This window comes from Seriola dumerili, unplaced genomic scaffold, assembly GCF_002260705.1.
Source record: "Seriola dumerili isolate Sdu_G_001 unplaced genomic scaffold, Sdu_1.0 BDQW01000110.1, whole genome shotgun sequence".
Classification (NCBI taxonomy): Eukaryota; Metazoa; Chordata; class Actinopteri; order Carangiformes; family Carangidae; genus Seriola; species Seriola dumerili.
This window is the reverse complement of record NW_019174365.1, coordinates 8,589,874-8,597,305: the sequence shown is the minus strand read 5'-3', so window position 1 is coordinate 8,597,305 and position 7,432 is coordinate 8,589,874. Positions and strand designations below refer to the sequence as shown.

The 7,432-nt window shown below is 39.4% G+C and overlaps 1 long non-coding RNA gene across 2 annotated transcripts in view; it reads right to left on the bottom strand.

The window, feature by feature from the left end:
- Positions 1–3,018, bottom strand: part of LOC111223507 — a 19,890-nt gene extending 16,872 nt beyond the window's left edge. For both annotated transcript variants that reach the window (XR_002665176.1, XR_002665175.1), the window contains exons 1-2: positions 2,936–3,018; positions 1,347–1,425 (exon numbers count right to left, since the gene is read on the bottom strand). This is a non-coding gene — a long non-coding RNA (uncharacterized LOC111223507). The remainder of the gene's footprint in view (positions 1–1,346; positions 1,426–2,935) is intronic.
- Positions 3,019–7,432: the final 4,414 nt, after the last annotated feature.

The following is a 7,432-nucleotide window of genomic DNA, read 5'->3' as shown; positions in this document are numbered from 1 at the left end:
AGAAAAGACAGCAAGGTTACGTGATGAGCATCTAAAACTGCTTTGCAGCAGGACACCTTGTTGTTCTGAGGAACCTCTAAGTTTCATCTGCTCCCACTGAGACTCTGAAGCTTCTGCATGTGATGTGGAAACCATTAACCAAACAGATCTGGAGTGGCAGTGAGTGTACTGGTGTTAAGCAGTCTTGGCTCATGCCAAAGTCAGTTGGAATATATAGTTCGACTGGCCCTGGTGGGTGAATGAATGTGTGTGTTTGGGCCACAATTCAACACTAAAGTGAAGATCCCTCATGAAAGTTTTCTATTTCAGTTCCAAACCTCAATCTTGTCCCCAGTCATCCGTTAATGTAGAGCATCTGTTAGAATAACATGCATTACATGTAAAGTAGACGTATGTAGACTGACAGCTTGTGATCTGAAATAGGACATTATTTATATGTTGTTTATGGAAATAAAAACCAGTTCCCAATGCAAAGTAGCAAAGATTTGTATGTGGGCAGATGAACAAAAGCTGTTTTGTGTGCATGTATGTATAGAGAGGCATTTGCTCTGTTGAAAACGTCTGTGCAAATTTACATTTATGTGCATGAGAGTGTGTGTGTTCATGTGACTGTCTGCATGTGATCCCTTGTGTCTGGCCACATTATGTGGTTGGCTGTGTGTGTGTGTGTGTGTGTGTGTGTGTGTGTGTGTGTGTGTGTGTGTGTGTGCGCGTGCGCGCGATTGTGTGTGTGCGTGTGTCAGTAATAACTCAGTGCTGACTAAGCACCAGTTGATAGTCAGCAAACATTTCATCAAGAGGAAGTCGATTGCTTTCACTTCAGCTGAGTTCGGCGCAATGTGAAACCTGAACTGCATCACGACATGTCGAAAGCAAGAGTGTGGCACAAAAAGACAAAGGATCTTAAGGAAGAAGTGTGTGTGTGTGTGTGTGTGTGTGTGTGTGTGTGTGTGTGTGTGTGTGTGTCTGTGTGTGTGTGTGTGTGTGTGTGTGTGTGTGTCGTTGCTGATCCTGTTTGGTCCATCCAAACCAAGAACACCATCAGATCATGCTGAAGCCATATACTACACATCTATTCAGATCTATTCAGTATTGTCCTACTCGTGTCGGTTGTGGTTTTCAGCAGAAATGAAACACATCACACTTCAAAGGCAACAGACGGAGCACATCTGTTGGCCATTTACATCTCTCCTTGGCACATTTGTTATGTTTTTGTGCCGATTTACAAGACACCAAACAGCAAAATAACGCACACAAGGAGGACTTTAATACTGCAGTGATGAGAGTGAATATTACAAAATGGGTGCCGCGTCTTTCGTGTTTGTGCGTGTAGATTTGTGGCTCACCAAAAGGCCTTGAAAGCTTCATAAATGTCGCTGAGACGTTGTTTGGTCCAGGCTGCAATCTTAAGCCCTGAAGTCGTACCTGAAGACAAACACACAAACACAGACACAAAACAAAGAGTTAAGACTCAGCAAATCAGCACACACACAAGCAGTGCGTCACTGTATGTACATTAAATCAATACAGAACATGCGCTCTAGCAGTCTCACGCACACAAGCATAAAAATAAATCAGTAGTTGCCAACACATCAGAACACAGACAAACCAGAAAAATGCTCGACACAAATTCTCTCTAGCGTCTCTCCTTTCACGAGCCTTTTGCATCAGTAATGTGATAGAGCTGCAGCTGTCGAACGCACATATTTTGACACACATTTGTTCACTGAAATGCAGAAATGTGTGTGGAATTGTGCATAAAATTGTACAATCAAATGGGAACTCTCAGTAGGAAAGCAATACCAAATAGATGTATATATATATATACATATATATATATATATGTGCCTATAGAAGGTTGTTGTCTTCTGAGGTAAATAACCCTCAGTGTGTTTGTTTTCTGATAGCAAAAAGGTGGATCAGCTTCGTTGGTGACTTGACAGACAGTTATATCACTGCACTAGGAACTCAACTAAAGCTTAATTACATTATCGTTTTAATCTGCCAATTAATATATGGATTCTTTGATGAAGTTCTTGGTCTATAACACATCAGAAACACTTCCCACGACCAAGATGACATCTTGTTTTGTCTGACCCCAAGATAATCATCATCAAGATAAATGTTCACATTTCAAATGCTGGTATTTTGCTGAATAAATGGCTTTAATGATTCAGTGTTTTATAAATGGTTGCTGACTAATCATCTTTGAACTGATCGGCTAACCTTTACAGGCTAACCTTTACAGTATCTTTTTTTTATATATATATTCAAGTCAAACTGGTGGAAAACACCCACATCTGCTGACATTTAAACATAGCAGAAGCCATTTCTAAAGGAAAAACAGATGAATAGTTAATAACAAGGAGGAACACTTCTAACAGTTTCTTTAATTTTAACTGCCAAACCCAGAAGCCCAGAATCCAAGCATACCAGTAGCTGTTTTGTTTTTGTCCTCCCACAGTCACAGGTGTGTTACTCACTAGCCTACAGTAAACTGCCTGTTGCTGGGTGATTACAAAGATGCAGTGATGAAGGAAATGAAGGAAAGCTTGTTCTTCTATTAAAGTCCTCAGTGTCCAAACTACAACCCTGAGCCTCTTCTGTTTTTAAGCCTTCTTGACATACAGTACATCACCATTCAGAAACCCTAATTATACACACTTTATAATTAGAGCAACCTCATTATGCAACCTGACCTGTCCCAGGCTGTCTGCACCCCCAGCCTCTCCTCTCGTTTTGTTTTTGACACAGGCCTACAGAAACTACTGTAAATGCCTCCTCCTCCTCCTCCTCCTCCTCCTCCTGCTCTCTGCAGCGAGCAACCTGAGATGCTGTGTATTCCGCCTGCCGGAGCCGCGACTAGCAGCGGCTAGAAAATGCTTAATATCAGTCCCCTCTAGTCGCTGGTGACTTAACCGGACACCGCGCTCACCTCGCCGGGTTGTGTCAGCCGCAGGCTCCGTGTTTTTGTCCGCTGAGCGCTCGGACTGAGCGGCGGCTTTTGTTGCATAGGTCCTCCGCTGCTCCTGCAACTGAAGCCAGGGCTTTAAATACGCCTTTAAAGGAATATCTGTCGGAAGAAGAGACGTAGCGCTGGCTTCCGCCGACGTCACAGCTGATTTGCATAAAGAGGCAGGGCCGTGGCGGTGGTATACAAAGAAGCCAAGAGGCTGACTTTTTAAAGGGCAATACCGTAAAACCTTTGTCAGTGGTAGATGTTTACTCAAGGACACATTTTAGTACACGTGCTTTACTTGAATCTTTCCATTTCATTCTTCGTAATGCTTCTATTCGTCTACATTTCAAGGAGAAATAATACAATTTTTAACACACAATTTATCTGAGAGCTACAGGGTGGGTTCAGGCAAAGCTACCACCGAAGGCAGGCAATGACCCGAAACCTTAGGTTTATTATATATCATTTGTGCCTACATAACTTTATTAATCACTAGATTGTCAGAAATTTAGTACAATATCATATATGTTGGCATCTTGTAGCCCGTCTTCTAGAGAAAAATTTAATTTTAAGACCAAATTTGTTTTAGCTCATTTGTTGTAAACTTTTGTTTTATCAATTTAACAATTAACAATTGCTTCTTTTGTTTCTGTGTGATGTTAATCCACAGCATCATTCCATCACAGGAAAACTGTAAGGCTGCAACCATGTACTTTCATTACCAAAATATCTGATCATTAATGCATTCAGTTACTTTCATTAGGGCACAGTGGTCATAGTGTACAATGCAATATTTGATGTATTTTGTTGGTTTGAATACTATTTACTAAACTCTGAAAAATACAATACATTCATGAGACTTTGTAAAACAATCACCAAGAGACTCCAATTAAACCATGCAAAAAATGTTCAACCCTATAACTTTTAATGCTTTTATTGCGGAAATCATTTGTTGCTCCAGTTAGTTTTTTCAATCAATTGTTAAATACTGAAATTTAAGCTTGCTTTTAATTTCAGACAATACTGCTAATTCTCTGTAGAAGGTGACAGCAAAAGATGGGATTGTTTGCTTAAGTGTGTGTATGTTGGGGGCCTGAAACAATTTGTGGTTCACTGTTTTAGTTGATGTTGTGTTGGAACTTGAGTTCATTCCTGGCCTCTGCAGTTAACAAGATTCAATGCTGAAATAAACCTGTGCTTCAAGCTGTGACAGATGTCTGTTGAGTTCCTAACTCTCTGGGTGATGTTCTCTGCCTCCGAGGGTAAAAACACACCTGACTTGATCTTCCAGAGTTTCTCTGCAAGCCAGGTCTTGAATAATATAAAGGCTATAGTTTTTGCATGCAATGCTGAGTTACCTTCAAATTAGCAAGAAAAAGAGCACATGAATATTGCAAAACTGCTTTTAAAGATTTAATAACTGAGAGGTGTTGACATCCAGACTGATGACATGTTTTGGCTTCTGACGCCCCATTTGATGGGGAACTGATACCAGAACACAGACGTGAATAGATAATAAATGGGTGATGTGAGAAGCGACAGAGAAAGGAATGTTTCCGGGTGTGGTAAAAATAACTCTTGTAAATTCAGTGTCAGTCACCTGAGAAGATGCAAACAAAACTTGTGCCATCGTGTTAGGTGAAGGATGGAGACATTTCCAGTAGCTCACAGCAAAAAAAAGGTGGCAGAGCGGTGTAGCCATCAAGGGAGGTGCAGGATTGCTCACAGTGACCTGGACACACCTGTTTTTCTGAATGTAAGTAGGCAGACTTAAAATATTATTACAAAATCACCATCATCATCTTTGACATGACTGATGTGCAACTCTCAAAATATCAGTCATTTAAATGTAATGCTCTCTGTAATTTGTCTTGTCTTGCATGTTGTGGTGGTTTTTTTTTTTAACATGCATGAACACAAAACCATTACCATATAATAAGAGAGTAAATCTATGTACATTTGTCAATGACACCTGAGCGGGATAAATCTGTGTTGCAGGGATGTAACCTGTGAGTGAAAGACTAAATTCAGCAATGAATTCATCCAATCTAAAAATGTATAAATGAGCCTATAGTGATCTTCATTACACTGAACATGGGCAGTGAAGTACATTTTGGCTTCGTGGATGTGGACAAGACCAAAACAGAACTGTGTTAAAACAACAAAAAATGGCGTGTGTTGGTGTTGGCATGTTGAGAATATGAAATACAATCCAGGAAGTCCAGTTTGAGTGACAGCTTCTGAGTCTGTTTTTTAGTTTCTTAGACAAGAAACACTGCACAGCAGTTAGTTATACTACCAAAAACGATGTTACAACTCAACACAAGTGTTTCATCTTTTACTGCCTTATAAACAGCTGAAAAATGGGCTTCACGTTACACAATGATCAACCAGTAATGTGAGCTTGCATGAATTTGATTGGCCAACCCTAATCCTGCATACACCATCCTGCAGCCATAAATACTAATGTGTATTAAGTGTGCTGTTATCTTCAATCTGAGTAATGATTGCTAAAAATATGAATTTTGTGAGTTGTGTTACATCTTTACAGTAGCACAGACAGCGTGGAGAAGTCAAAAAGTCGAGAGATGAAGTAAATTATTGGTTTTGATCTTTTCATGGGATTTGTTGAATTACATAAATTACCCTTTAATAACACAGATGTTCTCCATCAGTATATAACTTATGTCATAAGGCTGCCCCCTCCTGACAACCAAAAAACACACTCATCTTTTAGTCTTTTGTTGTTTTTTCTCAGCCACCACAAAGAGTCAGGAATAGAACTTAAGCACCACAGGCTGCACCAGCTGCTACGGTGCTAAGCTAAGAGGAATTTCTATGGTTTTTCCTCATCGCATTGCACTCCAGAGCACCCTGCCTTCTTTAACTAGAGCTCCTGTTCTGACACTGCTGAGTTTTTCAAGGCTGGTTTTAAGCTGCAGCACAAATGGCAATTGTGTTTTTTCCCCTTAAATGTAGCCTTCATTTCCTGTATGTAAAAATTTGTGGATTAGAGGAAACTGATTAAGAGCTGCATGAGAGACAGAAAACAACTTATCTTCCCCTGTAGACAGGGCACGAGTGGACCTGCACGCTGAGAGATTAACCGCTGCTTATGGCTTTATGTAAACAAAACAATGTCCAGCACAGAGGATGCACACAGCCATTTACACAAATACAACTGCACACAAGTTCACATCCACATACACACACAATATTTGATGCACAATAAGAGGGTGTCTGAGTGGAGCTTTGATGTAAAAGTGCCTTGACTGGCTTTCACTGGGAGGTCAGAGGTCATTCACACAGCGGCACCCCTGCAGGGACTTAGTGTACTTCTCAAGGACACTACTGCAGGGTGGACCCAGTCTGTTCTAGCTTTATCTTATAACTGCATTACCACTATACCACTCTGCTGCCCAAGCGGAGGAAGCAGGAGTTCAACAGCATGGAGTTACTTTTATATTGTGGAGCTGAATTAGCTAGTTGATTAACTGATTGGTTAATTGACAGAAAATAACTGGCAAATATGTTTCATCTTTTCAAATGTGATGATTTGCTGCTTTTCTTTCTTATATATGAATATTTAATGAAATAACTTAGGGGGTTTGGATTGATGTACAAGGACTAAGGGTGCAATCACCCTGAGCTCTTGAAAATCATTATGGGCATTCCTCACTATTTTCTAACATCAATTGACAAACGGTTGATTGATTAGCTGAGAATATAATCAGTAGATTGTTTGATAATGAAAATAATTGTTAGTTGCAGTCCTATAATGTAGATTTTATGAGTTGTGATTTGTGAAACTGAACTTCATAAACTCTTGAGTCAGGCTTGCCCCCACTTTAACTTGTCTTGATATCAAACAGTGCCCTCTTCTGGTAAGCTCAAAGAGGTGCATTATATTATTATTTTGCTTACATTGATCTTTAGATGCAAAGATCAATGACTTTGTCACATTGTAACTTTATAAAAAGCTCTACCTGAATTTATCACACAGAGCAGTGGTTCACAACCTTTTTGGCTTCTGATCTCTCAGAATCGATCTCTATCAAGTGAAGTAATATGTGCTGACCCGTCTTCATCAGTTGCATATGATGAGTAATTTTTTTGTTTTGTGCTGTTTTTTTTTCAGTTTTATGTGAATCATTTTTAATGAAGTAAACATTTTTGGTAATTCACAAGAAGAAAAGCAAAGATCAGAGGAACACGTGAATATATGTTTATAATTTGGTGTAGGAATTATTTTCTTCTTTCCTGTACCGTGAGTTCTCTCGTGACTACAGGTTGAAAACCGCTGGCACAGAAAGTAACTTGAAACTTTCTCCTGTTGAAAATAAAGACAAACTCAAGACTTCCTTTAAAAACTGTATTAAATTTATTAATAATATATTGTGTAGTTTCATATGAAATTTTACAAAAAGTCAGTGAAAAAAACATATAAATACAATAGTTGAGTTGTTGCATTGT